The sequence below is a fragment of the Nomascus leucogenys genome, chromosome 22a, assembly GCF_006542625.1.
Source record: "Nomascus leucogenys isolate Asia chromosome 22a, Asia_NLE_v1, whole genome shotgun sequence".
NCBI classification, from domain to species: Eukaryota; Metazoa; Chordata; class Mammalia; order Primates; family Hylobatidae; genus Nomascus; species Nomascus leucogenys.
This window is the reverse complement of record NC_044402.1, coordinates 116803732-116830995: the sequence shown is the minus strand read 5'-3', so window position 1 is coordinate 116830995 and position 27264 is coordinate 116803732. Positions and strand designations below refer to the sequence as shown.

Here is a 27264-nt window from a genome sequence, read left to right as displayed (position 1 = left end):
CCAGACCAATGTCCTGGAGCGTTTCTCCAATGCTTTCTTGTAGTGTGATAGGGTTTGGCTCTGTCACCCCATCCAAATCTCATCTCGAATTGGGATCCCTACAATTCCCATTTGTCAAGGCAGGGACCTGGTGGGAGGTGATTGGATCATGGCAGCAGTTTCCCCCATGCTGCTTTTGTGATACTGAGTGAGTGAGATCTGAGGGTTTTATAAGTGTTTGATGGTTCCTCCTTTACACTGTCTCTCACCTACCACCATGTAAGATGTGCCTGCTTCCCCTTCTGCCATGATTGTAAGTTTCCTGAGGCCTTCCCAGCCATGGAGAACTGTAAGTCAATTAAACTTTCCTTTATAAATTACTGAGTCCCAGGTATTTCTTTATAGCAGTGTGAAAACGGACTAATACACAGTAGTTTCAAAGTCTGGGTTCTTAGATTTAAGTCTTTAACCCATTTTGATTGGATTTTTGTATATGGTGAGAAATTGGGGTCTAGTTTTATTCTTCTGTATATGGATATCCAGTTTTTCCCAGTGCCATTTATTGAAGATACTGTCCTTTCCCCACTGTATGTTCTTGGCACCTTTGTCAAAAATGAGTTCACTGTAGATGGACAGACTTATTTCTGTGTTCTCTGTTCTGTTTCATTGGTCTATATGTCAGTTTTTATGCCAATACCATGTTGTTTTTTAATTATAGCTCTGTAGTATAATTTGAAGTTAGATAATGTTATTCTTCCAGTTTAGTTCTTTTTGGTCAGAATAGCTTTGGCTATTCTGGGCCTTTTGTGGTTTCATATACATTTTATGATTTTTTTTCTATTTCTGTGAAAAATGTCACTGGTATTTTGATAGGGATTGCATTGAATCTGTAGATTGCTTTGAGTAGTATGGACATTTTAATAATATTGACTTTTCCTATTCATGAACATGGAGTATCTTTCCATTTTTTTTGTATCTTCTTCAATTACCACTAGGCATATACCCTAAAGAAAGGAAATCAATATGTTGAAGAGATATCTGCACTCTCATGTTTATTTCAGTAATATTCACAATAGCAAAGATTTGGAAGCAACCTAAGTGTCCATCAACAGATGAACGGATAAAGAAAATGTGGTACATCATACACAATGGAGTACTATTCAGCTATAAAAATGAATGAGATCCTGTCATTGCAACAACATGGATGGAACTGGAGGACATGAAGTGAAATAAGCCAGGCAAAGAAAGACAAACTTTGCATGTTCTCATTTATTTGTGGGAGCTAAAAATTTAAAAAATTGAACTCATGGAGATAGAGAGTAGAAGGATGGTAAGGCTGGAAAGGGTAGTGGGAGACGGGGAAAGTGGGGACAATTAATGAGCACAAAAATGTAGTTAGAATGAATAAAGTCTAGTATTTGATAGCACAACAGGTGACTAGAGTCAACAATAACTTATTGTACATTTAAAAATAACCAAAAGGGTATATAATTAGATGATTTGTAACATAAAAAAGGATAAATTCTTTTTTTTTTCCCTACAAAATAATTTATTGGAACACACAGCTACAGCAGACACTCTATGTACAAGCATATTGACGCTCCTGACTACCCTCAACTAGGGGACCCTTTTCTTCCCCCTTGCCTTGCGGACATCTTCTATCAAATCTTTCAGGTACTGGATCTCCTTGGCCAGGGAATCCGCCCTCTCTTTTAGAGCCTCGTTCTTCTTTTCTAGCTCTTTGCACTCGCCAGTGAGAGCCTCCTGCTCCACCCTCTTCTTCTGGCGGTACCTAGTGGCTGCTGTCTTGTTTTGCTCCATTTTTTTCAGCTTCTTATCCAGTTTCTCACCCTTTACTTTTGTTGCTATCATCTTCTCTCCAGGAGGATCGTAAGGTTTGGGGCGGGCAGACCCACAGAGAACATCTGGAGATGGGAGACTCCTATTTGGAGAGCCCCTGGTAGAAGGGCTATGCTGAGGAGACCCCAGATACAACTCCGGGCTCATACATATTCCACTATCATTATCTGAAGGAGTGTCTTCCTCCTTTATGCACTGAGGGATCATGACAACGTAAGCAGTGGAGTCTGGCTTCCTATCTCCTTCAGTGATATCCACTTCACTGCCCAGCTCTAAACTAAAGGAATGATCTGGAGTGGAGGACAGGACTCCTGGGGAAAGGGGAAGAGGTTGCAAGAAGGTGAAGGGGGCAACCTGGTTGGGTTTTATTAAACTTTCTGGGAGGGAGATGGCCAATTGGGTTCACCGTCTGGGGGGGCTCCTTATTAGTCTCCTGGACTAGGGGGGCAAAGAGATCACAAGTGTCATCCAAAGTGGTCAAAAGGTCATCTGGCATGGTTTCCAGGTCATCTATACCCAACAGGGCATCAAAGTCGAACTCCTTCAAATCCATTTTCTCCAACATCCAATCTGTCCCAGAGAAGGCATCCTCCTTGCTCTTGTTGGAGGGACTGACCAACCCATCCACAGCCAGCCATTCGGAGGAGCCCGCCTTAGCCTTGTCGCTGGAGAACCCATGAGGTTTGAAGTGCTTGGCCACCTCCAGGTAGTCATTTAACAGACCTAGGCTTTCCTCAGCCCCCAAACCTGGTCGAAGGGGGACATCAAGTCCCCCACCAACACCTCGCTGCTCAGGAAGCTCATTTCGGTCATGTTGCGGTGCTTTGCTGGAATCGAGGAATGTGTTTAATTCGAAGGTGTCTTTGTCGGTTACAGCAACGCTGCTACTGAATGCCGTGAGAAGCGCCATGGCTTAAGCCGCTGGGGGGTGCCGCTGCAGAGCCTGGTGCTGCTGCCGCCGCTGCAAAGGCCAATGCTGCCGCAGGCACTGCTGCCCCTAATACGCCATGGTGGCCGCGGACCCTGAGGGCGGGGAGGAGGGAAGGCGCGCACGTGCGGAAAAAACTACATCCGTGGGCGAGCGAAGTAGAAATGCAAAAAGGATAAATTCTTGAGGCGATGGATACCACGTTTACCCTGATGTGATTATTATGCATTGTATGACTGTATCAAAATATCTCATGTACCCCATAAATATATATGCCTATTATGTACCCACAACATTTTTTTAAAAAAGGTTGAATCAAAGCAAAATGGGTACCTGGAATCAGTACTCTGTCCCATTCAAGTTTTTCTTCAGTTACAAGTAACATACCCAACTAGCAGGAGTTTAAACAATTAAGGGTGTGTTTTCCTTTTGTAATAAGATGTCCAGTGTACATGGCTGCTGGCATCAGTCCAGTTGCTTGGTGATGCCACTAGCAACTCAGGCTCTTTCTGTCATCTGCTCTGGCACCCTTAAAATGTTGATTTGTCACCTGTGACTCTAACCTCATAGTCTCAATATGATAGCTCATCTTGAGATGAGATAAGGGGTGGCCCCAGTCACATCTCTCCTTTATGTCAAGAAAAGCTGGCCTGGCACGGTGGCTCAGTCCTGTAATCCCAGCACTTTGGGAGCCTGAGGTGGGTGTATCACCTGAGGTCAGGAGTTCAAGACCAGCCTGGCCAATATGGTGAAACCCCGTCTCTACTAAAATTACAAAACATAAAAATAAAATAAATAATTAGCCAGACATGGTGGCGTGCTCCTGTAATCCCAACTACTCGGGAGGCTGAGGCAGGAGAATCACCTGAACCTGGGAGGTGGAGGTTGCAGTGAGCCAAAATCATGCCATTGCACTCCAGCCTGGGCAACATGAGCAAAACTCTGTCTCAAAAAACAAACAAACAAACAAACAAAACTGAAAAGGTAAAGAACTGTGTTTCTGCTCCTAGATGCTTCCATGTGTAGCATTGTGGCCAAAAACATGTCTTATAGCCACACTTAGCTGCTGGAGGGGTGGGCTAGGAAAGTGATTATTTACCCTTTTTTATTTATTTACCAGCTACTACTATGGAATGCACCAAGGGAAAAGGAGATGGGACTGGATGCTGGGTAGGCCAGCTGGGGGCATCTGGCCCATCCTGAGGGTAGGAGGATAAATTAGTAGGCTGTTTTTGAGGGCTATTTGGTAGTATTCTATTGAATTTTAAATATACATGTCCTTCAACCCAGGGATTCCATTTCTTTGGAACTCTCCTAGAGCGAGAGTAGCAGATGTTGCATTCGCAAAGAGCTTGGGAAATGAGAGCAATATGAGCGTAATAATGAGATAAATTGGAAAGAATCTAAATGTCTGTCACATGGGAGTGATGATGGAGTATGAGATATTGAAACCATGCAATACCATCAGCATCAGAGAATGTCATAGGCATGGAAGGACTGACAGGGAAAGTTCTCAAAATCATATCGTTAATTGAAAAATGAAATCTGCAGGACAAGATGCACAATGATCACATACTTGGAGAACAACCACCACAACAAAACCACACCTACATCTCATATTTTAAGATGCCACATCCAAAAGAATATGGAGGGATACAACCAAACTGATTAGAGCGATTTTGGGGGGGAGAGGATGAGGTTGAGGAATGTGAAGGGGGAACTTTCTCTCTGCTTATATTGTTTGCATTTTAATTATAAAAATGAATTCATGTGATATTTGGGTAATGTTTTAAATTACGGTGCATATATACAGTAGAATATTAAGTAACTATTAAAAACAATGAGTAGGCCGGGCATGGTGGCTCACGCCTGTAATCCCAGCACTTTGGGAGGCCAAGGCGGGTGGATCATCTGAGGTCAGGAGTTCAAGACCAGCCTGGCCAACTTGGAGAAACCCCATCTCTACTGAAAATCAAACAGTAGCCAGGTGTGGTGATGCACACCTGTAATCCCAGCTACTCAGGAGGCTGAGGCACAAGAATTGCTTGAACCTGGAAGGCAGAGGCTGAAGTGAGCTGAGATTGTGCCACTGCACTCCAGCCTGGGCGACAGAGCAAGACTCTGTCTCAAACAACAACAACAACGAGTAAAATCTTTTTTAGAAAATAGGTACCTTGTACTTAGATAAAGTCCTGGGTCATCTTTCCTGAGAACTTGTAGCAGGGTGGGCCCTAAAGGGTTTGGGGTAGAGGACTCCTGAGGCTTCCCACTGCCTCTGTTTCTATGGTTCTGTGATAAGGAAAGTTTGAGAGCAAGGAAATCTGTACTTCAGACTTTATTTGGTAATTTAATGTAGGGCAGGGGCAGGGAAGAGACCTTGGGTTGGACAGCAGGAGTGGCCTCCCCTACCTTCAGTTAGGCCTTGGTCCTCCAGACCAGAGGTTTTTCTAGAATAGCCTTTGGAGTGACCAGAGATCTGGAGTTTTTGCTGCCAGCACGCGGTTGAGAGGAGTCCGGTTGGCTGAGAGGCACCGCACACAGATGCAGCCAGCCATCTTTGAGAGTGTCTGCCTGCTAGTCCAGCTCCCTCTGTGCCCAATAGAAGCTGCAAGCAAGGCTGGCAAGCACAGAAGCAGGATCATCCAGACTGCAGGCAGTTGGTTCTTTTCCTTCTCTCCTCTACGTCTTTTCTCCCACCTTCCAAATCCTTCCTAGGCCAGGGTTTTCCTTCCAACAGTAGATGATGGCAGACAAAGTGTGTGATGCCCCGTGCCCACTCCAGGTTCCAGTCCTCAGGGGCCAGTCAGTCCTCTGCCCGGGGACTGACTGTGGATGTTCACTGAAGGTTTCTGCTTGTCCAGCCAAATGCCTGAAGCCTCACAGACATCAGTCCTGGCCACAGAGCCTGCCAGATGTGACTTGGGAAAGTCAGTCAAGGAGACTGACATTATGGAGCTACTGAAACAAACAAGGTGAAGGCTGCTTTCTGAGTCCCAAGGCAGATGGAGACCCTAGAGAATCAGACAGAGTAAACAAACATCAAATAAATAAAGCCCCTGTAATCCCAGCACTTTGGGAGGCCGAGGCGGGTGGGTTGCTTGAGGTCAGGAGTTCGAGACCAGCCTGACCAACATACTGAAACCTGTCTCTACTAAAAATACAAAAATTAACCAGGTGTGGTGGTAGGTGCCTATAATCCCAGCTACTTGGGAGGCTGAGGCAGGAGAATCACTTGAACCCGGGAGGTGGAGGTCACAGTGAGCCGAGATTGAGCCAGTGCACTGCAGCCTGGGCAATAGAGCGAGACTGTCTCAAAAATAAATAAATAAATAAATAAAGCCTTATTTAGCTAAAACAACAAAACAAGAAGGTAAAACAAATGCATTACCTTCTTTTTTGTGTGTGTATTTGAAAATTTTCATGACAGAAGTTAACAAAATGGCCCTCGTCACAACACACTTTGGTGCCCTTGTTTACGTAGTTTCTCTGGCCTGGAAGGCCCTTCCTGTCCTACACCCCTTGTATAAATCTTACAGATTCCACATGGCCCAATCCAAATGCTGTCTCTAGGAAGCCTTCGCTGATTCCTCCTCCATCTTCCATTCCCAGTGAGAGCAATTATACCTTCTTCTGGTTTCTTAATTCATTTTGCTTATACCACTTTGAAAGAAGCTATTCCATTCTCACTTTTAATGTCATTATCTGCATGCTAATCCCACTGATCAGCCTAAGAGTATATCAAAGTCAGGGATTCCGGTTCATTAATCTCCCTATTCTCAGTACCTGACAGAGAGTCTAGGGTGATGAGAACTGATAAATGAATAAATAGATCAATTATTCATCCATTTCATAAGCATTTATGGTGTGTCTGAATATAACAGGCACTGTACTAGGCAGTGATGTTAATAAGACAAATAAGACAGTAAACCCCTTGGCCTCATGGGGTCTGCAGTCTGGGTGACAGGGACAGCCATATAAGCAGATAATTACAGTAAAGAACCATTGGTATAATCATGAAAGTACATGCAAGGTACAGGGGATGAAGTGAAAGAGAGTTCAATTCTATTTGAGGGAGGTTAAGATTTTTAAGAAATAAGTGACGTTAACTTGGTACATTAGTTCAGGTTCACAGAAAAGCAGACTGAAAGAGAGGGTGCTATGGTTTGAATGTGTCCTCCAAAGTTCATGTGTTGGAAATGATCTCAATGCCGCAGTGGTGTTGGGATGTGGGACCTAAAGGGAAGGGTTTGGGTCACTGGGGCACTGCCCTCATGACTGGATTAATGCCATTATCTTGGGCTTGTTATCTCAGGAGGGGGTTCCTTATTAAAAAGATGGCTTCACCCTCCCATCTCTCACTCATGTGATGCTTTCTGCCATGTTATAGTGTGACAAGAAGGCCCTTACCAGATGCTGGTACCTTGATTTTGAACTTCCCATCCTCCAGAACTGTAAGAAAACAAATTTCTGTTCTTTATAAATTACCCAGCCTGTGGTATTTTGTTACAGCAGCACAAAATGGACTGAGACAGAGGGTTACATACAAGAGATTCATTGAGGGAGGGAGCAGAAGGCAGGAAGACCCCTCAGACCACAATGCAGGCCTGATTCCTATCGAGGAAGAAAGGGATAAAGGAGGATAGGGTTGGCAAAGTCTCAGTTTGCAGAGGAGCAGTTCCAGGCAAGATTTGGCTAGACCAATGGAGAACTCTTGAGCCAGTCTCCTCCTAGAGGAATCTCATGTCTTGTTGGATGGGGCTGCCTTAGTACCCCGTTGTACTCAGTCATTGGCTGGGAGCAGCCCACTGGCACCATGGCCTTCGTGTGAACATGGCAGCAGAACCAGAAGGGCAACAGCTGGAGGCACTGGCAGTTATGCTTTCTGCAGCAAGTGGTCTGAGTGGCACACTTTCATGGCCACTACACTTGGTCTTTATATTTAAGTATATATCAGCAGGCATATAGGTGAGAAAATGCGGGAGAAGACAAAAAGGACACATTCCAGGATGAGGGACCTGCATTAGAAAACACACCAAAGCATGAGTCCATGTAGCTTATTAATGGACCTGGAAGTAATTCCGCATGAATGGAGTGATGGGGGGGACAATGCGGCAGGTTGTGGCCGGTTGGCAGAAGCTTGGCTATGGTGGGTATTGCGTGTGAGCAGTGGAGGGACATTAAACGGCTAACATTAGGAAAGTGGAGCAGGTTTGGGCTTGGAAAATAGGCTCTGGAGGCATGTGGAGGAGGGCTCAGAGGAAGGCAGCCCAGAGAGGAGGACCCAGCAAGCATTTGGAGTGATGTGCTGTGGAGTGGACTAGATCAGTGGTGGTGGAAACAGAGAGGAAGAGGGGAATGGATGAATGGAAGGATGGATGAGTGAAGGAATGAATTAGTAAATGCAAGCGGTTAGATGCAAACTAGCTGTACCTCTCTCAGGGACAGTTCCATTGTATTCAAATCCCTGAACTCTGCTCTGTGTGTTCGTGAAACTCATAACTCATTCCTGTTAGAGTTTCATTAGGTAAAAAATATACCCCGATATATTGTCAAGGGAAAAAAGCACATGTCCCAAACATCCTGCTCTACAAAAACACATCAGCACTTGCTGCCAACCCAGGCTGGTCTCAGGCAGGCATGAATGTAAGTCTGCCCGGTTGGAGCAGGAATCCCCAGGAGGCAAGGCCTCCTTTTGTGCTCCATTCATTTTCAGGGCCAGATGGTGTTTGCCTCATTGATTTTCATTGCTGATTTAGTCTTGTTTGCTGGTTTTTTACAGGTTGCTTCATTTCCTTATTTCAATTCATTTTTTCATGTGCCCCAGTTTTGCGCTCTGCAGCACGTTCATCATGATGGCAGGGAGACAACTGGAGCTCTCAGCAGGTGGAAGTTTTCAGGGAGCTGGCCAAACCTAGTTCCCACAGCTCAGCACCCTGGCTCCGGGAAAACACTGCGCGGAGGGAGCTCTGAGAAAAAAAAAACAGTAAATACAGTTTCATTGAAAAACACTGTTGATTGAGCAAGATGGCAGAGCCACCAATAACAGCCATGACTGAAAGGATGATTCCTGGTCCAAACTACTTCCTTTTTCTGGCCTTTCTGTTACCATCTTGCATAAAGACTAAGTCTAAACAGCAGTTTCAGGGATGCCCACCATCCAGGTGCTCTCTGATACTGCAGCATCCTTGTAGGGTCACCAGCAAGGACAATCAGCATATTCATCTGCTCACACCATGCCTCCAGTCCTCAGATGCTTACCCTCAAATCAAAAGCTCCATCCTTTCTAGTCAAATGATATCCCCTTCCACCTTTTTTTTTTTTTTTTTTTTTTGAGATGGAGTCTCGCTCTGTCACCCAGGCTGGAGTGCAGTGGTGCAATCTTGGCTTACTGCAAGCTCCACCTCCTGGGTTCATGCCATTCTCCTGCCTCAGTCTCCCAAGTAGCTGGGACTACAGGCGCCCGCTGCCATGCCTGGCTAATTTTTTGTATTTTTAGTAAATATGGGGTTTCACCGTGTTAGCTAGGATGGTCTTGATCTCCTGACCTCGTGATCCACCCACCTTGGCCTCCCAAAGTGCTGGGATTACAGGCATGAGCCACTGCGCCCGGGGCCCCCTTTCACCTTTAAAATTCAGTTCTGCTTCCTGCTAGGATGAGTGTTTCCAGCATTCTCTGTTACTTATATCTACAGTCCCATCTGGTTGTGGCTAATTGTTGACTTTGTTTTGGTCTGAGTTCTTTTGAAAATTAGGTGTTTTGTTCTATCTTCCTCGCTAGACTGTCAGACCCTCAAGAATGAGAATGAATCAAGTTGACAGATGAGCCATTTGAAAAAGCAAACACATTTTTAAAAATAAAAAGAGAATGGGAATGAAGCCTCATCCCTCTTTTCAGGCCTCCAAGTCTCTGGGGGAATGGCCTGTCACCATTGTGCAGTTGAGTGACGTGTGTCTCTGACTTGCAAGGCTTGGCTTCTAGTTCTGTCTTAGCTATGCTGTGAGTTTCAGGCCAGCACTTGTCCCTGTCTACTCAATGGAAAGACCAGCTTCTGCTCACCTACTGCATTATCTGGGTTTGGGTAAAATGAGTGTGACCTAGAAAGTTTGAGATGTTACAAACAGATAGGACAAAGAGACTAATGGCTGTTTTTAGAAAGTGATCAATACTTTAACATTTTAAACAACATCGATAGCCTAACATTTTAAAAACGTATTATCACCACTCTTATGGACCTTAGTCCTTCTTATTTGGCTCTGCCATGTGCCTTTCTTGCTCCTCCTCCTTGCATGTTTTTATGACGTTGTGTAACTGCCTCACATTGTATTTAATTGACTCTAAGTGTATTGTTCCAAAATCTTTTACTGACTAGCACATGGCTCCCTGGGCACTGACTCTGCACTTCTGTGGTAGCAGTGATTGTGTGTGTGTGTGTGTGTATGTGTGTGTGTGTGTGTGTGTGGTGTGTGAGTGGAACTGAGAGAAAGAAAGCAACTCAGCAAGTGCCAACTGGCAGCCTCTCTGTATCAATAATATTAACTATTTCAGAGACTTCCAAGGAGCTATTGCCAACTCTTTTTTTTTCAATACTATTATCACTATTACAAGGGCACCCCAAGGCCCTTTTACTTAAATACATGACAGAATGACCCAAATGAGAGTACTATTGGTTTCTGTCTTCAAGAGCTACAACTTCAATGGCTCCTACAAGATGGGTGGTTGGGGTTAGGCTTAATCTTAATGTTGAGGTCAAGGTTTCACAAGGAGGGATGGTAGGATCTCCTGGGAGCTCATTTTGTGACTGGTACCCTTGTGACCACTTGCTCAGCCTTACTCTGAGAGTTTCCACCTGCCTTTATGAAGACATGTTTATAGAAATCTAGGACCACATTGGCAAAACAAGGCAGTGTTTAAGTGCGTAGGCTTTGGAAAAGGCATTCTGGTTCTACCCCGTGCTCTGTCATTTACGGATGTGTGATCGTCTCAAGGTCCTCCATCTCTCGAGGCTCCATTCCCTATTTTGTGGACTGTGGGACTGAGAAGTTGTCTAGTGGTGAATGACAACTGAGATTCTGTGATGGTCATTCATTGCAGGGGTTGGAGAGCCAGAGGGAGGGCATGTAGCTCAAGTGAGAAGACAAAGGCCTGAGAACCCCATGGAAGTCTTTATTAATTAATGTACTTATTTATTTATTTATGTTAAAATATTTTTAAATTGACACATACTAATTGTACATATTAGTGAGGTATGTAGTAATGTTGCCATATGATATGGTTCAGCTGTGTCCCCACCCAAATCTCATCTTGAATTCCCAAGTGTTGTGAAAGGAACCCAGTGGGAGGTGATTGAATTATGGGGTTGGGTCTTTCCTGCGCTGTTCTCACTATGGTGAATAAGTCTCACGAGATCTGATGGTTTTAAAAAGGGGAGTTTCCTTGCACAAGCTCTCTTCTCTTGTCTGCTGCCATGTGAGACATGCCTTTCACCTTCTGCCATGATTGTGAGGCCTTCCCAGCCATGTGGAACTGTAAGTCCAATAAACCTCTTTCTTTTGTAAATTGCCCAGTCTCAGGTATGTCTTTTTCAGCAGCGTGAAAACAGACTAATATACCATACATGTAATGCATAGTGATCAGAACAGGCTAATTAGCATATCCATCCTCTCAAACATTTATTATTTCTTTGTGTTGGGAGCATTAAATATCCTTCTAGCTGTTCATTCACTTATTCAACATATGTTTCTGGAAGGCCTACTCTGTGTCAGGCAATGCTCTAGATTCTAGATAAGTGCTGTCCAATAGAAATTTAATGCAAGCCACATAAGTACTTTTAAACTTACTTACTTTCTTTCTTTTTTTTTTCTTTTTCTTTTTTTTTTTTTTTTTTTGAGGCAGAGTCTTGCTCTGTCACCCAGGCTGGAATGCAGTGGTACAATCATGGCTTACTGCAGCATCAACCTCCTGGGCTCAAGATATCTTCCTGCCTCAGTCTCCTGAGTACCTATATTGCCTAGGTTGGTCTCGAACCCCCAGGCTCAAGCAATCCTCCCACCATGGCTTCTCAAAATGCTTGAATTGCAGGTGTGAGCCATAGTGCCCAGCTGTAATTTTAAACTTCCTAGTAGCCACATTTAAAAAGTAAAACAGGTGAAATTAATTTTAATGATACTGTAATTTAATCCAATATATCCAAAATATTATCATTTCATTTTGTAATCAATATATAAAGTACCAATAAGATATGATATACTCCCTTGTTTAAACCAAAACTTTGAAATCCAGTGTGTATTTCAGTAATACAACTTACAGCACATCTCAATTCCAGCCCCATACTGAGTGCTCGGTAGTCACAGCAGCTAGTGGCAATTGTATTGGACAACACCACTCCTGAACATTTCCTAGTGGGAATGGTGTTGCTGAGTGAGGCTGTTTGAAAGGCCGAATGGTAATGATGAGGGTGAGGAGCAGTGAAGGCACAGCGCTCAAATAATAGCTACCTAGGCTTAAGGAGGGACTTGGATAACAGTTGTTATGGCTAACATTTATGAGAGTGTTCATTAGGAGAGAGGCATTACTCTAAGCACTTTTCAGACATTAACTAATTTTAACCTACAACACATCTAATAGGCGTTGCTTTTACGCTTACTTTATGAGATGAGGAAACAGAGGCCTAGAAACTCTAAGCTGCTCCAGACCATATGGCAGCTGAGTTGGTGAGCCAAGGAACCCGGTTTGCCTGATTCCATGCACTTGGGGATGTATTTATCATCCCGTTTACGGTGCCCCTTTGGGCAAGTCAGCCCATCTGAAACTGTTAACAGCATGTGGTTGCTTTTAGCTTGCAAGACCGTGGTGAGGGATAAAACAAAACTTGTAAATGGAATGAATTGTTTACCTACCTCACCTAGAAAGCCAGGAATGGTCACATCCCTTCATTTCTTCCTATTTACGTTAAAGCTACCCATAAGCAAATCGGCAGGAAGTTCAATGTCACATTTTTGTGGTCCTCCTTGTCCTTGAGACTTACAGGGTCTTAAAAAAAAACATCTGCCTGGCCAGGTGCAGTGGCTCATGACTGTAGTCTCAGCACTTCGGGAGGCTGAGGCGGGTGGATCACAAGATCAGAAGTTCAAGACCAGCCTGACCGACATGGTGAAACCCCATCTCTACTAAAGATACAAAAAATTAGCCGAGCATGGTGGTGCACGCCTGTAATCCCAGCTACTTGAGAGGCTGAGGCAGGAGAATCACTTGAACCTGGGAGGCGGAGGTTGCGGATCACACCACTGCACTCCAGCATGGGCGATGGGGTGAGACTCTGTCTCAAAAAAAAAACAAAAAACAAAACAAAACAGACACACACACACACACACACACACACACACACACACACACACACATCTACCTGGCTCCATGACCACCTGCCACTGTTCCTGTGTGCCATGCAGGGCCATGTGGGGCACTGGGCCTCTCCCGGCTAGAGCTGTTGGTTCACACTGAAGTTGACTGGAAGTAAAACCACAGGACACCATCCTCCCACAGTGGGTTCATCCTCCCACAGTGGGTTCTTCAAGCCACCCCAAATCTAATCTAAAATATTGAGCTATTGAGCCCACATTTTAAAAAAAGGGAAATTTCACATAAAATCTGGATGTATGGCTTCTCTAAAGAAAAATTTTTTTGAGACACGGTCTCATTCTGTCAACCAGGCTGGAGTGCAGTGGTGTGATCATGACTCACTGCAGCCTCAACCTCTCAGGCTTAAGTGATCCTCCCACCTCAAGCTCCCACGTAGGTGAGACTACAGGCACACACCACCACACCGGCTAATTTTTTTTAATTAATATTTTTTGTAGAGACAGGGTTTTGCCATGTTGCTCAGGCTGGTCTGAAACTCCTGGGCTCAACTGATCCATCACCTTGGCCTTCCAAAGTGCTGCAACTACAGGCATGAACCACTGTGTGTGGCCTACAAAAAAAATTTTTTTTAATCTGATGACATTAAATGCATATTCCCACATGGCTACCAAAAGCTGGCACTGAGTAGCAGTTGTCTCTTCTAGAGGGGGCACAAGCTAAAGTTGGCCACAGTCCTCACCACACCCCACTGCATCCTGGGCACTAAAGAAGATTACAGTTTCTGGCCGGGCACGGTGGCTCACGCCTGTAATTCCAGCACTTTGGGAGGCCAAGGTGGGTGGATCATTTGAGGTCAGGAGTTCAAGACGAGCCTAACATGGTAAAACCTTGTCTCTACTAAAAATACAAAAATTAGCAGGGCGTGGTGGTACATGCCTGTAGTCCCAGCTACTTGGGAAGCCGAGGCACAAGAATCGCTTGAACCTTGGAGGCGGAAGTTGCAGTGAGCCGAAATTGGGCCACTGAAGTCCAGCCTGGGCGACAGAGCGAGACTCCATCTCGAAATAAATAAATAAATAATACAGTTTCTGTCTATCATCACATGTGTGCCATTGCTTTTCATTGTAGAGACCTATCTCTCTGTGTTCACGTCTCCTGAAGTCAGACGACACACAGTCAGGCTGTGTATTTCCTTGAGGCCAGCAGTTTTACTCTACTTACCTGGCACCTTGAAAGGCCTGCCCAGTGCTCAGGGTCCACTCCTTCAGCCATACACACAGTTCTTCTCCTCTGAAGATCCACCTTTGCAAAGGCATGGTGCCGCAGCGGGTTTTGGCACCCATCCTGCTGATCCTGCAGCCTCTGTGCCTCTTTTCAGTTCTGGAGAGCCTTTGAAACCTTAAGTATTCATTCTGTTCTCCAACAGCACAGTTTGAGTGTGTGAATGTGCTTTTAAGGAGGCAAACCTTAAAAATGCTGGGGGTCCATTTTACCTTTGCTAAGGCTTGGGGAAACATCAAGCACACCTCACTGACAAGCTGTCTTTCTAAGCAGACCATGAAGTGAAGTGGCTAAGTGTATAGATTTAGAAGCCAGACTATCTAAGCATATAAATCTGGCTTCTATCACCCACTACTTGTGTGAACTTGGAAAAGTTACTTGGTCTCCCTGTGTGCTTCATTTTCCCAAATGGGAATGCTAATCTATAGAGTTGACCCTTGAACAACATGAGTTTGAACTGTGTGGGTCCACTTCTATGCAGATTTTTTCAACCACAGTATTCACTGGATGTGAAACCTGCATATATAGAGGCTACTTTTTGAATCCACAGGTTCCATTTCTGCAGGTTCCACGTGGCCTACTGTGGGACTTGAGTATGTGGCAATTTGGGTATACATACACAGAGGTCTGGGAACCAATCCCCTGCACATACCAAGAGACAGCTGTATAAAGTGCTTATGTCAGTGTCTCGCACAGTTAGTGCTATTTAAGTGATGGCTATTATTCTTATGAAAAGACAAACCAAGTTTTCAGCAGGTCATCTCACTGGCCCATAGTAGACAGAAAAATTGCCTATTTTCTCTCTTAGTGCTATTGGTACAAAGTGTCAACTATGAAACATACTTACTTCTTGTCTTAGAGAATTTCTGATTTCATAGTAGGGACTAAGGGATCCTCATCACTTTTCAACACCAGTAAATATTCATGATGATGTGCTACCAGGAAATTAGGCTCAACAAAACAGCCCCTGTTTACTCTGCCTGCTCTTCAACAAAGAGGGAGATGTGTCCCACAGAGTATAGCAGCCATCTAGAACTTTTCACACATGAGGAGGCCTAAGCCTCCTCTCTTGTGTGAACACACTTGAAGTGGGCAGCCTGGCTCCAGGCCCAATTATAGCCTGTGGCTCATGCTACACAGCAGGAGATGGGGGTCTGGGCAAAGATATTCTTTCCATCCTCCCTGCATCTACAGAAGGAAAAAAGAAGGATTCTGCTCTATAGAAGAAAATGTAAATGCCATCCCAAAGGATGGGATTGGTACAGCAGGGGAGCAAGGCCAACTGGACACAGGGGAGGCTGCTTTCAGGGACCTGGGTGAGCAGAATGTAGACAGGATTTTAGGCAGCCTGGAGACATGGAATGAACAGGAGGCCTTGGCCCCAGGTCCACCTGTGCTGCTGACCAGCTGAGTAGCCTTAGGCAAGGCCTTCACCCTGCTGATCCTCAGAATCCTCAAGGAGGGGACAGGATCAGATATCCTCCACAGTCTCTTTTAGCTGTGATGCCCTTTGGCCATTGCCTGCCTCATACTTGAGTGACCATGCTTGTGATTGGTTCTGTTTGTCCCAGTGCTGTTAGAGACATACTGTAATCCTCCAAAGGAAGAACTCAGTGCTATCAGAGGCATATTGCATCCTCCAAGGCAAGGATTTTGTCTATAACAAGATCTAGGTTCCTATATCAGATGCTGCTTAGAATCTCAGCCCCAAATTGGGCTCAATAAAAGCTTTTTGATTCACAGTGATGGCTTCCATGCTGGGCATTCATACTTATGCATTCATTCATCCATTCTTTCATTCACTGAGCAATATTTATGAAACACTTATCAAACAGAACATGGTGTTGGCTCTGGGAAGAATGAATGAGACAACCCAGGAACATAAAATCCAGCAACTTGGCTCTGGAGAGGGGCTTCAAGATGGCTGACTAGATGCATCTGGTACTTGCCTCTTCCACAGAGGAACCAAAATAGTGCGTAGAAAATCACACTTTGAATAGATCCTTTAAGAGAGAACACTGGAATTCAGCAGGGAAGTGATGGGAGGCACCAAAAGCAAACAAAGAGAGAGAAGCGAGGCACCCTGCTCAGCCAGGACTGGTAGGGAGGCTGGAGGCTCCTTAATGCAGGGAAAGAGTAGACGAGACACCTTCAGTGGTCCACATTCTCGTCATGGACTTCTACAATCCTAGCCACTGGAGAGCCCCTCAACCCTCACAGGCCCTGTGACTAACATAGGGAGCTGCCTGGAGACCCTGCAATGGCATTACTCCACGGAGGGAGCTCACATTGAATCCCACAACCCCCCGAGTCCTAAGCAGCTACAGCCCGGCACCATTTTGAGAGCCTACCCTTCAACAGGCTGCATCCTGCCCTGGGGCCCCAAAGCCCCTGCATCTCCACATCCTCTCTGGAGCCCCACTGGAAATATGAAATATGAAATATGAAAAAGCAAGGAAATAAAAACACCTCCAAAGTAACACAGTAAGTCTTCAGTAACAGATCCCAATCAAAAAGAAATTTGTGAAAGCCCAGAAAAAGAATTTTAAAAATACTGATATTAAAGAAGTTCAGGAAAATACAAAAGAATACTGAAAAATAATACAAAGACATCAGAAAAACAATTCAGGATATGAATGAGAAGTTTACCAAAGATAGATATCATAATAAAGAACTGAACAGAAATTCTAAACTGAAGAACTTATTGAATGAAATACAAAATCCCTGCCTGTAGTAGCAGCCTCCAGGGCTGAGGCAGGAACCACTAGCAGTGACCATCCCTGCAATAGAGGGGGGTGCTGAGGACAAATTCCATTGCCCACAACCACCACTGTGAGTTGCTGTGGGGCCAAGGCATGAGCAAAGTGCATGTCCCCCAGACACCTACCTATGGCTACTCCCACTGAAAGCAACCCCACACTCTCCAGTAGCAAGGCTATAGCACAGCCATTGCTCCCCAGCCTAAGCATTTCCCTGGTGGCCTGGAGATCACCCTGCCCCCACCTACCACAGCCAGTGCCTGCATGCACCACTGGGGTCCTGAGAGCAAGACCACCTAGCCCAGCTTTGCCGTCCCCCAGTACCTGAGCATGAGCCTAGGAGGCTGGGAATCACTCAGCCTAGTCCACTGCTGTTAGTACCTGAGCATTCCTTCCAGGGTCTGAGGTTAGGCCCACCTGACCTGGCACTACCACCACAGTTGAAACCCACCCCCGTGCACCACCTGTAATGCAAGCCTGGGGCCTGGCCAGCCCAGCCTGTCACAGCCAATAACAACATCAGTTTGGACTGCTTGGGTCTCAAAGGGCTGTCCCACCACTGCTATTGCCATCATCCATACCATAACTGCTTCTCAGGGGATCAAGAACTGCCAACCCACCTAGCCCACTGCTGCCATTCCTGAGACCTGAGCAAGCCACCTCAAGGCCCAAGAATTGACCTGCCTGAACCTGCTCACACTGGTGCCAGTGTATGACACTCTAGGACTCAAGGGCAGCCGTGTTCATCCCACTGCTGGCACCACTGGGGCCTGAAGACTAGCCTACCAGGCATCCCAATCCCCAGCAAAATTTCACCACAGCATCTACTAAAAACCACACCCTAAGTCACCAAGGAAATCACAGCACCACTAATGCTATTTATAGCTAAAGAAAACATACAGAGACTACACTACTGCATGTACCCAAAATCAAAGGCAAAGTGCCCTTCCCAGTCAATACCATAGTTACATCTTCATGAAAAAGTCTTCCCCTACAATAGCAAATTAAAAAAATGGGAAGAGTTACTGTTACATCAGATGTGCAGATATCAATGTAAGGACACAGGAAATATGAAAAAGCAAGGAAATAAAAACACCTCCAAAGTAACACAGTAAGTCTTCAGTAACAGATCCCAATCAAAAAGAAATTTGTGAAAGCCCAGAAAAAGAATTTTAAAAATACTGATATTAAAGAAGTTCAGGAAAATACAAAAGAATACTGAAAAATAATACAAAGACATCAGAAAAACAATTCAGGATATGAATGAGAAGTTTACCAAAGATAGATATCATAATAAAGAACTGAACAGAAATTCTAAACTGAAGAACTTATTGAATGAAATACAAAATGCATTTGAAAGCTCCAACAACAGACTAGATCAAGCAGAAGAAAGGATCTCAGAACTTGAAGACAGGTCTTTTGAAAAATGCAGACAAAAATAAAAAGAACAAAAAAAGAATAAACAAAGCCTACAATGACATATGGAACACCATAAAGCAACCAAATTTTTGAATTTTTGATGTCCCAGAGGGCAAAGAGAGAATGAAAGGGCTAGAAAACCTATTTAATGAAATAATACATAAAAACTTCCCAAGTAGGCCAGGCACAGTGGCTCACACCTGTAATACCAGCACTTTGGGAGGCCGAGGTGGGAGGATCACAAGGTCAGGAGTTGAAGACCAGCCTGGCCAACATAATGAAACCCCATCTCTACTAAAAAATACAAAGAATTAGCCAGGTGTGGTGGCAGGTGCCTGTAATCCCAGCTACTTGGGAGGCTGAGGCAGGAGAATTGCTTGAACCCAGGAGGCAGAGGTTGCAGTGAGCGGAGATTGCGCCACTGTAATCCAGCCTGGGTGACAGTGTGAGACTCCATCTCAAAAAAAAAAAAAAAAAAAACATCCCAAGTATAGCAGGAAATTTAGACATCCAGATACAGGAGGCCTAGAGATTCCCAAATAGAGACAATTCAAAAAGGTCTTCTCCACAGCACATTATATAGTTAAAATGTAAAATATCAAAGGCAAAGACAGAATTCTAAAAACAGCAAGTAACCTAGTCACTTATACAGGAAACCCCCATTGGACTACAGTGGATTTCTCAGCAGAAACCTTATAGGCCAGGAGAGAATGAAATACTATATTCAAAGTGCTGAAAGAAAAATAAACAAACAAACAAACAAAAAACCTGTCATCCAAGAATACTATACCCAGAAAAGTTATCCTTCATAAACAAAAGAGAAAGTATTTCACAGACAAGCAAAAGCTGAGAGAGTTCATCACCACTAAATTGGCCCTAAAAGAAATGCTTAAGGGAGTCTTATAACCAGAAGTAAAAGAATAATATCTACCATTATGAAAATACACAAAAATATAAAAGCCACTGGTAGAGGAAACACACAAACAAGGAAAAGACCAGACTCAAATGTTACCACTATAGAAAAACACCAAACCACTTTCTTTCTCTCATTAAACAGTAAGAGAAAGAAAGAACAGGCCAGACACAGTGGCTCACACCTGTAATCCCACCACTTTAGGAGGCCAAGGTGGGTGGATCACCTAAGGTCAGGAACTTGAGACCAGCCTAGCCAACATGGTGAAACCCTGTCTCTACTCAAAATACAAAAATTAGCTGGGTGTGGTGGCAAGCACCTATAGTCCCAGCCACTAGAGAGGCTGAGGCAAGAGAATTGCTCCAACCTGGGAGGCAGAGATTGCAGTGAGCCAAGATCACGCCACTGCACTCCAGCCTAAGTGACAGAGTGCAACCCTGTCTCAAAATAATAATAATAATAATAATAATAATAATGGAAAGAATAAAAGACATGCAAAGCAATCAGAAATCAATTAATGAAATGAGAGGAATAAGCCTCACATATCGATAAAAACCTTGAATGTAAATGGATTAAACTTTCCACTTAAAAGATATAGACTGGCTGAATATATACAAAAAAATAAAAAAACACATAAGACATGGCCCATATATATGCCACTTAAAAGAAACTTGTCTCACCTGTAAAGACACATATAGACTGAAAGTAAAGGGATAGCAAAAGATATTCCATGCAAACAAAAACCAAAAGCAAGCCGGAGTAGCTACCTTTATATCAGGTAAACAGATTTTAAGTCAAAAATAGTAAAAAGAAAAGAAGGTCATTCTATAATGTAAAGGAATCAATTCAGCAAGAGGATATAACAATACTAAATATATATGCACTCAACACTGGAGTATCCAGATATATAAAGCAAATATTATTAGATCTAATGGGAGAGATAGATTCCAATACAATAATAATTGGGGACTTCATCTCTCAGCATTAGACAGATCATCTAGGCATAAAATTAACAAAGAAATGTTGAATTTAAACTATACATTAGACCAAATGAACCTAATAGATATTTACAGACTATTTTATCCAACAGCTGCAGAATACATATTTTTCTCATCAGCACATTGAACATTTTCTAGGATAGACCACATGTTAGGACACAAAACAAGTCTCAATTTTTTAAAAAAAATTGAAGTCATATCAAGTATCTTCTCAGACCACAATGGAATAAAACTTTGGAAACTATACAAATACATGGAAATTAAAATACCTTCTTTTGAATGACCACTGGGTTAAGAAAGAAATTTAAGGAGGAAATTAAAAACATTTCTTGAAACAAATGAAAATGGGGACACGATATACCAAAACCTATGGGATACAGAAAAAGCAGTGCTAAGAGGGAAGTTTATGGCAATAAATTTTTATAGCAATAAATATTTACATCAATAAAGTAGAAAGATTTCAAGTAAACAATCTAACAATGCATCTCAAGGAACTGAAAAAGCAAGAATAAACCAAACAAAATTTGTTGAAGGAAAGAAACATATAAGATCATAGCAGAACTAAATGAAATGGAGACTAAAAAAATACTAAGATCAATGAAATGAAAAGGTTTTTTTTAAGATAGATAAAATTGATAAACCAATTACTAACCAAGAAAAAAAGAGAAAAACCCAAATAAATAAAATCAGAAATGAAAAATAAGACATTATGACTGACATCATAGAAATATAAAAGATCACCAAGAACTATTATAAACAGTTGTTCATAATGTGCTAGAAACAAACTGGAAAACCTAGAGGAAACAGATACATTCCTGGACACATAGGAACCACTAAGATTGACTCAAGAAGAAACAGAAGGCCTGAACAGACCAATAACAAGTCATGAAATTGAATCACTAATAAAGTCTCCCAACAAAGAAAAGTGCAGGACTAGATGGCTTTTCTGCCAAATTCTACCAAACTTTCAAAGAAGAACTAACACCAATTCTCCTCAAATTATTCCAAAAACTGAGGAGGAGGAAATTCTTCCTAACTCATTCCATGAGGCCAACATTACCCTGCTATCAAAACCAGATGAGGACACAACAACAAAAAAGAAAATGACAGGCTAATTGTCTCAATAAACATAGACGCAGAAGTCCTCGACAAAATATTAGCAAACCAAATCCAACAGCAAAAAAAAAAAAAAACCCATCATGACCAAGTAGGATTTATCTCAGGGATGCAAGAGATACACAACGCAATAAACATAATACATCATATTGACAGAATGAAAGGAAAAAACCATATGATCATCTCGATAGACACAGAAAAAGCATTTGATAAACTCCAACATCCCTTTATGATAAAAAGTCTCAACAAACTAGGTATAAAAGGAATATACCTCAACATAATAAAGGCTCTATATGACAAACCCACAGTTAGCATTACATTGAATGAGGAATGCTGAAAGCCTCTAAGAATTCGAACAAGGATGCTTGCTTTCACCACTCCCGTTCCTAGCCAGAGGAGCCAGGCCAGAGAAAGAAATAAAAGGAATCTAAATTTAAAAAATAAAAAAGGAAAAAAACTGTCCCTTTTTACTTACGGTATTATCTTATATCTAGAAACACCTAAAGGCCCCACAAAAAAAAAAAAAATCCACACAAACTCTTATAGATCTGATAAATAAATTCAGTAAAGTTGCAGGATGCAAAATCAACTTACAAAAAGTATTATCACCTCAATATGCCAATAATGAGCTAGCTGAGAAAGACATCAAGAAGGCAATTCCATGTAAGTAGCTACCAAAAAATATATGAGAATAAATTTAACCAAGGAGGTGAAAGATCTCTACATGGAAAAATCATAAAAACACTGATGAAACAAATTGAAGAGGACACAAACAAATGGAAAGATATCCCATGCTGATGGATCAGAAGAATATTATTTAAATGACCATCCTACCCAAAACAATGTAGATTCAATGCAATCCCTAACAAAATATTAACGCTATTTTTCAAATAAATAGAAAAACCATCTCTAAAATTAATATGGAACCAAAAAAGAGCCCAAATAACCAAAGCAATCCTGAACAAAAAGAACAAAGCTGAAGGCACCACACTATCTCACTTCAAAATACATTACAAGGCTATTGTAACCAAACCAGCATGGTATTGGTATAGAAACAGACACATAGACCAAAGGAACAGAGTAGAGAATCCAGAAATAAATCCACATATTTACAGCTAAATGATTTTTGACAAAGGCATCAAGAACAGACATTGGGGAAAGGATACTCTCTTCAATAAACGGTGCTGAGAAAATTGGATATCCATATGCAGAAAAATGAAAATGGATCCCAATCTCTCCCCACATACGAAACTCGAGATGAATTAAAGACGTAAATGTAAGACCCCAAACTATAAAACTACTAGAAGAAAACATAGGGAAAACACTGCAGGACATTGGTCTAGGCAAAGAATTTATGACTAAGACCTCAAAAGCAGACAAGAAAAATACACAAATTGGGCTCAACAAATTAAAAAGCTATCTTCTGCATTCCATATCATCTAGTGGTTAAAAAGAAAGAAAGAAAAAAAAGCTTCTGCATAGCAAAGGAAACAACAGAGTGAAGAGATGACTTGTTAAATACTCAAGGTGATGGATATCCTAAATATCCTGACTTGATCATTATACACTCTATGCATGTAACAAAACAAGTATACCCCATAAATACATAAAATATCATATCAATTTTAAAAACCAACAACTTTGCATAGGGCATGACACATGACCTCCGTGAACTGATGAGTCCAAGCATCTTGCCATGCATCTGCTTTAAGAATACATGCCATGGGCTGGGCGCGGTGGCTCACGCTTGTAATCCTAGCACTTTGGGAGGCCGAGGTGGGTGGATCACGAGGTCAGGAGTTCGAGACCAGCCTGGCCAAAGTGGTGAAACTCTCTACTAAAAATACAAAAAAATTAGCCGGGTGTGGTGGCAAGCACCTGTAATCCCAGCTATTCAGGAGGCTAGGGCAGAGAATTGCTTGAACCCAGGAGGCGGAGGTTGCAGTGAGCCGAGACTGTGCCATTATACTCCAGCCTGGGGGACAGAGCGAGACTCCATCTCAAAAAAAAAAAAAAGAATACATGCCATGTGTTACCCTAACTTCATGAGTCAGGTGGGTGCCCTGGGTACCAGAGAGCCAGGCTATCTCTAGCACCATCTAAGAAACTATGATACCAAGACCTCTTCTTCCAGCCTGAGCCACAATCTTTTTCCACACCTTCCCTCCTTTCTTAAGGACCAACGAAAGGTATAAAGTCAAGGTATTTCCAGAGATTTTCCCAAACTGCACGTATCCTGGGCTGTGGCATCAGGAGTCTCTTCTTTTCCCAGAAGCCTGGGCAACCTCCCACTGACAGAGCCTGATAATAAATGAGTTCATTATCAGGCTGCTGGGGCCCATGACAGCCCATCTGCTGGCATGATTAATTAAAACTTTGACTGGCGATGGGGGTGCCATCTCAGGGTCGGAAAGCAATTAATTGGAGCATCATCCAGACCATTATTTCTGTTGGATTCTAGAATGACCAATGCTAGAGAGCAAGGTCTATGTGAGTCAGTCTCAGTCTCATTGCCTTACTCTCCTTTTGTTTTTTGTTTGTTTGTTTTTAAGATGGAGTCTCACTCTGTTGCCCAGGCTGGAGTGCAGTGGAGCAGTCATGGCTCACTGCAGTCTCGACCTCCTGGGCTCAATCAATCCTCCCAACTCAGCCTCCTGAGTAGTTGGGACTACAAGTGTGCACCACCATTGTGCAGCTCATTTTCGTATTATTATTATTATTATTATTGTAGAGACAGGATTTCGCCATGTTGTCCAGGCTGGTCTCCAACTCCTGGGCTCAAGCAATCCACCTACCTTGGCTTCCCAAAGTGCTAGAATTATAGGGATGCCATTTTTCACAGAAATAGAAAAACCAACTCTAAAATTAATATGGAACCAAAGAAGAGCCCAAATCACCACCATACTTGGCCTCCTTACTCTCCTTTATATTTCTTGCAGAGTCTCTTCCCCAGGCAAGCCCGCCCTAATGAAGCAGAGACAGATTGGTGGGAATCGGATCCTCAAATCCTCTAAGTGGGGCAGGAGGATCATCCTCTTGGGGCTTTCTACTCCTCCCAGAAGTGGGGAGTATTGGGATTCAAAAGAGGGTTTCACTCTGTTTTCTTGACTCTTGTGCTCAAGCACAGCAAACTTATCATTTTACATCTTCGTATTTGTCAGGTTTCCCCAGAAATAGGATATATATATATATATATATATATATATATATATATAATAGGAACTGGTTCACATGACTATGGAGGCTGAGAAGACCCATGATATGCTATCTGTAAGTTGGAGAACCAGGAAAGCCAGTGGTGTAATTATCTGAAAGCCTGAGAACCAGGAGTGCCAATGTCTGAGGGCAGAAGATGGATGTCTCAGCTCCAACGAGAGAGAACAAATTCACCCTTCCTCTGCCTTTTGTTCTATCCAGGGTCTCAACAGATTGGATGATGGCCACCCACATAGGTGAGGGTAGATCTTCATTACTACTGATACAAATGCTCATCTCTTCCAGACACACCCTCACAGGTACTCTGAGAAGGTTTTATAGCTATCGGGACATCACTTAACCCAGTCAATAATTATGGATATATAATTAACCATCACAGTCTTAATATAGCGATGTTTCCATCACTCTGTCTGTGTTCTCCTAATGAGCTGCAAAGCTGCTAGGTAAGGCCTCAGGCCCAAACAGTGCTCTTCAGCCCACAGAACCAGAAGCCCTGCATTTGGGGAAAAGCTAGGGGATTTCCTGGCCATAAATAAGGTTGTGGTTTTGGTCCCCAACTGGCTATGATCATGGTTTGCTTATCTCTGTAGTGAGAACACAGAGGGGAAAGAAGGACTCAGACTCTGGGAATAAACCCTGCCACCTCTGGAAACACACAGGAGAGGCACCACACTTCTTTTTTGCGCAGCCCACAGCTCCTGGCACATCACAGTGAGTTCCAACATGGATGTCTCACTGGAATGAAGTCACAGGAAATGATTAGGTACTTTTTTGTGCCCTCACAACCCAGAAAAGCCGCCAGGTTTGCCTTTGGTCTAAACAAATTCTGTGTCTGTTTCTATATCACCTCTTCTGCCCATCTCAGTCCCCATGCTCTTCTACTACTCTTGAAACAAAACTTAATCCAGATCCATCATTCACCCCAAGATATAAATAGCTGATTACAGTTAAACTATTACTCTTATTAGCGGCATAGCATCTTCTCCTTTTCTAAGACAGCATCTCCCCCTGTTGACCAGGCTGGAGTGCAGTGGTGCAAACTCAGCTTACAGCAGCCTTGACCTCCAGGGCTCAAGTGATGATGCTCCCACCTCAGCCTCCTGAGTAGCTGGGACTATAGGTGCACACCCCACATGCCTGGTTAAGTTTTCTATTTTTTGTAGAGATGGGGTTTTGCTGTATTGCCAAGCCTGGTCTCAAACTTTTGGGCTCAAGCAATCTGCCTGCCTTGGCCTCCCAAAGTGCTGGGATTACAGGCATTAGCCCCCAAACGTGGCCAAGGAGCATCTCCATCTTAACAAGGATCAAAGCCTTGAGCTATGGGAATGAGATAGGTGCATTTTTAGAACAATGAGTGAAGGAAGGGAGCTTTGCAGTCTTTGGGACCTTCTAGAAATGACCTTTTATACCATCATGTTAGCCAGTCCTCTTTTTCTGTATCCCTAATACTATCCCTTATTGAAGTTAGCATGATTTCACCATGTTATCACCAGGAAGAAAGTGAGGTGCAGCATTCCTCATCTGGCTGGGCTTTTCACGTGAGACTCATAATCATAGGAATGAAGATGGAGATGTCTTGGATTAAGCAGGACCTTGAATTAACTCACGTGCATATTCTAGTTAGGCTTTTGTGCTTCTGATAGGTGATTGTGCTTTTTGATACCATGAAGGAAAGAGGAAATGACTCAGAGACAAAAGTGGGAGGAGTCCGGCTGCAGGAGTATGGCACAAGTATAGCTATGAGAGGAGAGGGCAAGCAGGACATTGGGGTCATCCCTGTAGGACACTGACTCACACCAAGAGATGGCTAAAGAGGTCAAGTTCAAGGGAGACTAAAGGAAGAATTTCTGACTTGTCCTCTCAAGCCCTGAGCTGTATAGAGTCCATTTGCCTCCAAACTATACAGGAAGGAGCATCCAGACAGCCTTTCTGCCAGTCTCACTACACACAGATATGTAGAGCTACATATTAGCAAGAGTAGGAGGGAAACATCAGGACACGGTTCCCAAACTTTGCTGTACACTGGAATCAGCTGGGGATATTTCAACGCTATTTATTGTTGCCTGGCTCCTACATTCTGATTTAATTAGCAGGGCCTGTGACCTGGGCGCTGATTTTCACAGGTCCTCAGGTGAGGTGAATGTGCAGCAAAGATTACACCAGGAGCAGGTCTGCAGCCCTGCATGAGCCTGCCAGTGGCCAGCTTCTGTGATGCTTACCCCACTTCTCAGAAAGCATGGCTTCTGGGGACAGGACAGAGTTGCAGGATGCTCAGTCAGTGCTCCTTGAGTGCATGAAGGTGGGGGCCAGCACGCCTGCAGCCCTGGAAAGACAACGCTTACTTTGTTTTCCTTCTCCATAGGGCACACAGGCAAAGATGACACAAGGTGAGAGCTTTGCGGAAGGAGGCTGCAAAGAATGGGAGGTAGCAAACTGCA

The 27264-nt window shown here is 43.4% G+C and overlaps 1 pseudogene across 1 annotated transcript; it reads right to left on the bottom strand.

Moving 5' to 3' along the window:
* Window positions 1–1504: 1504 nt before the first annotated feature.
* Window positions 1505–3478, bottom strand: LOC100605818 (annotated as a pseudogene). The gene has a single exon (XR_004027729.1). The product of XR_004027729.1 is annotated as a cyclic AMP-dependent transcription factor ATF-4 pseudogene (transcript).
* Between the last annotated feature and the right edge of the window lie 23786 nt (window positions 3479–27264).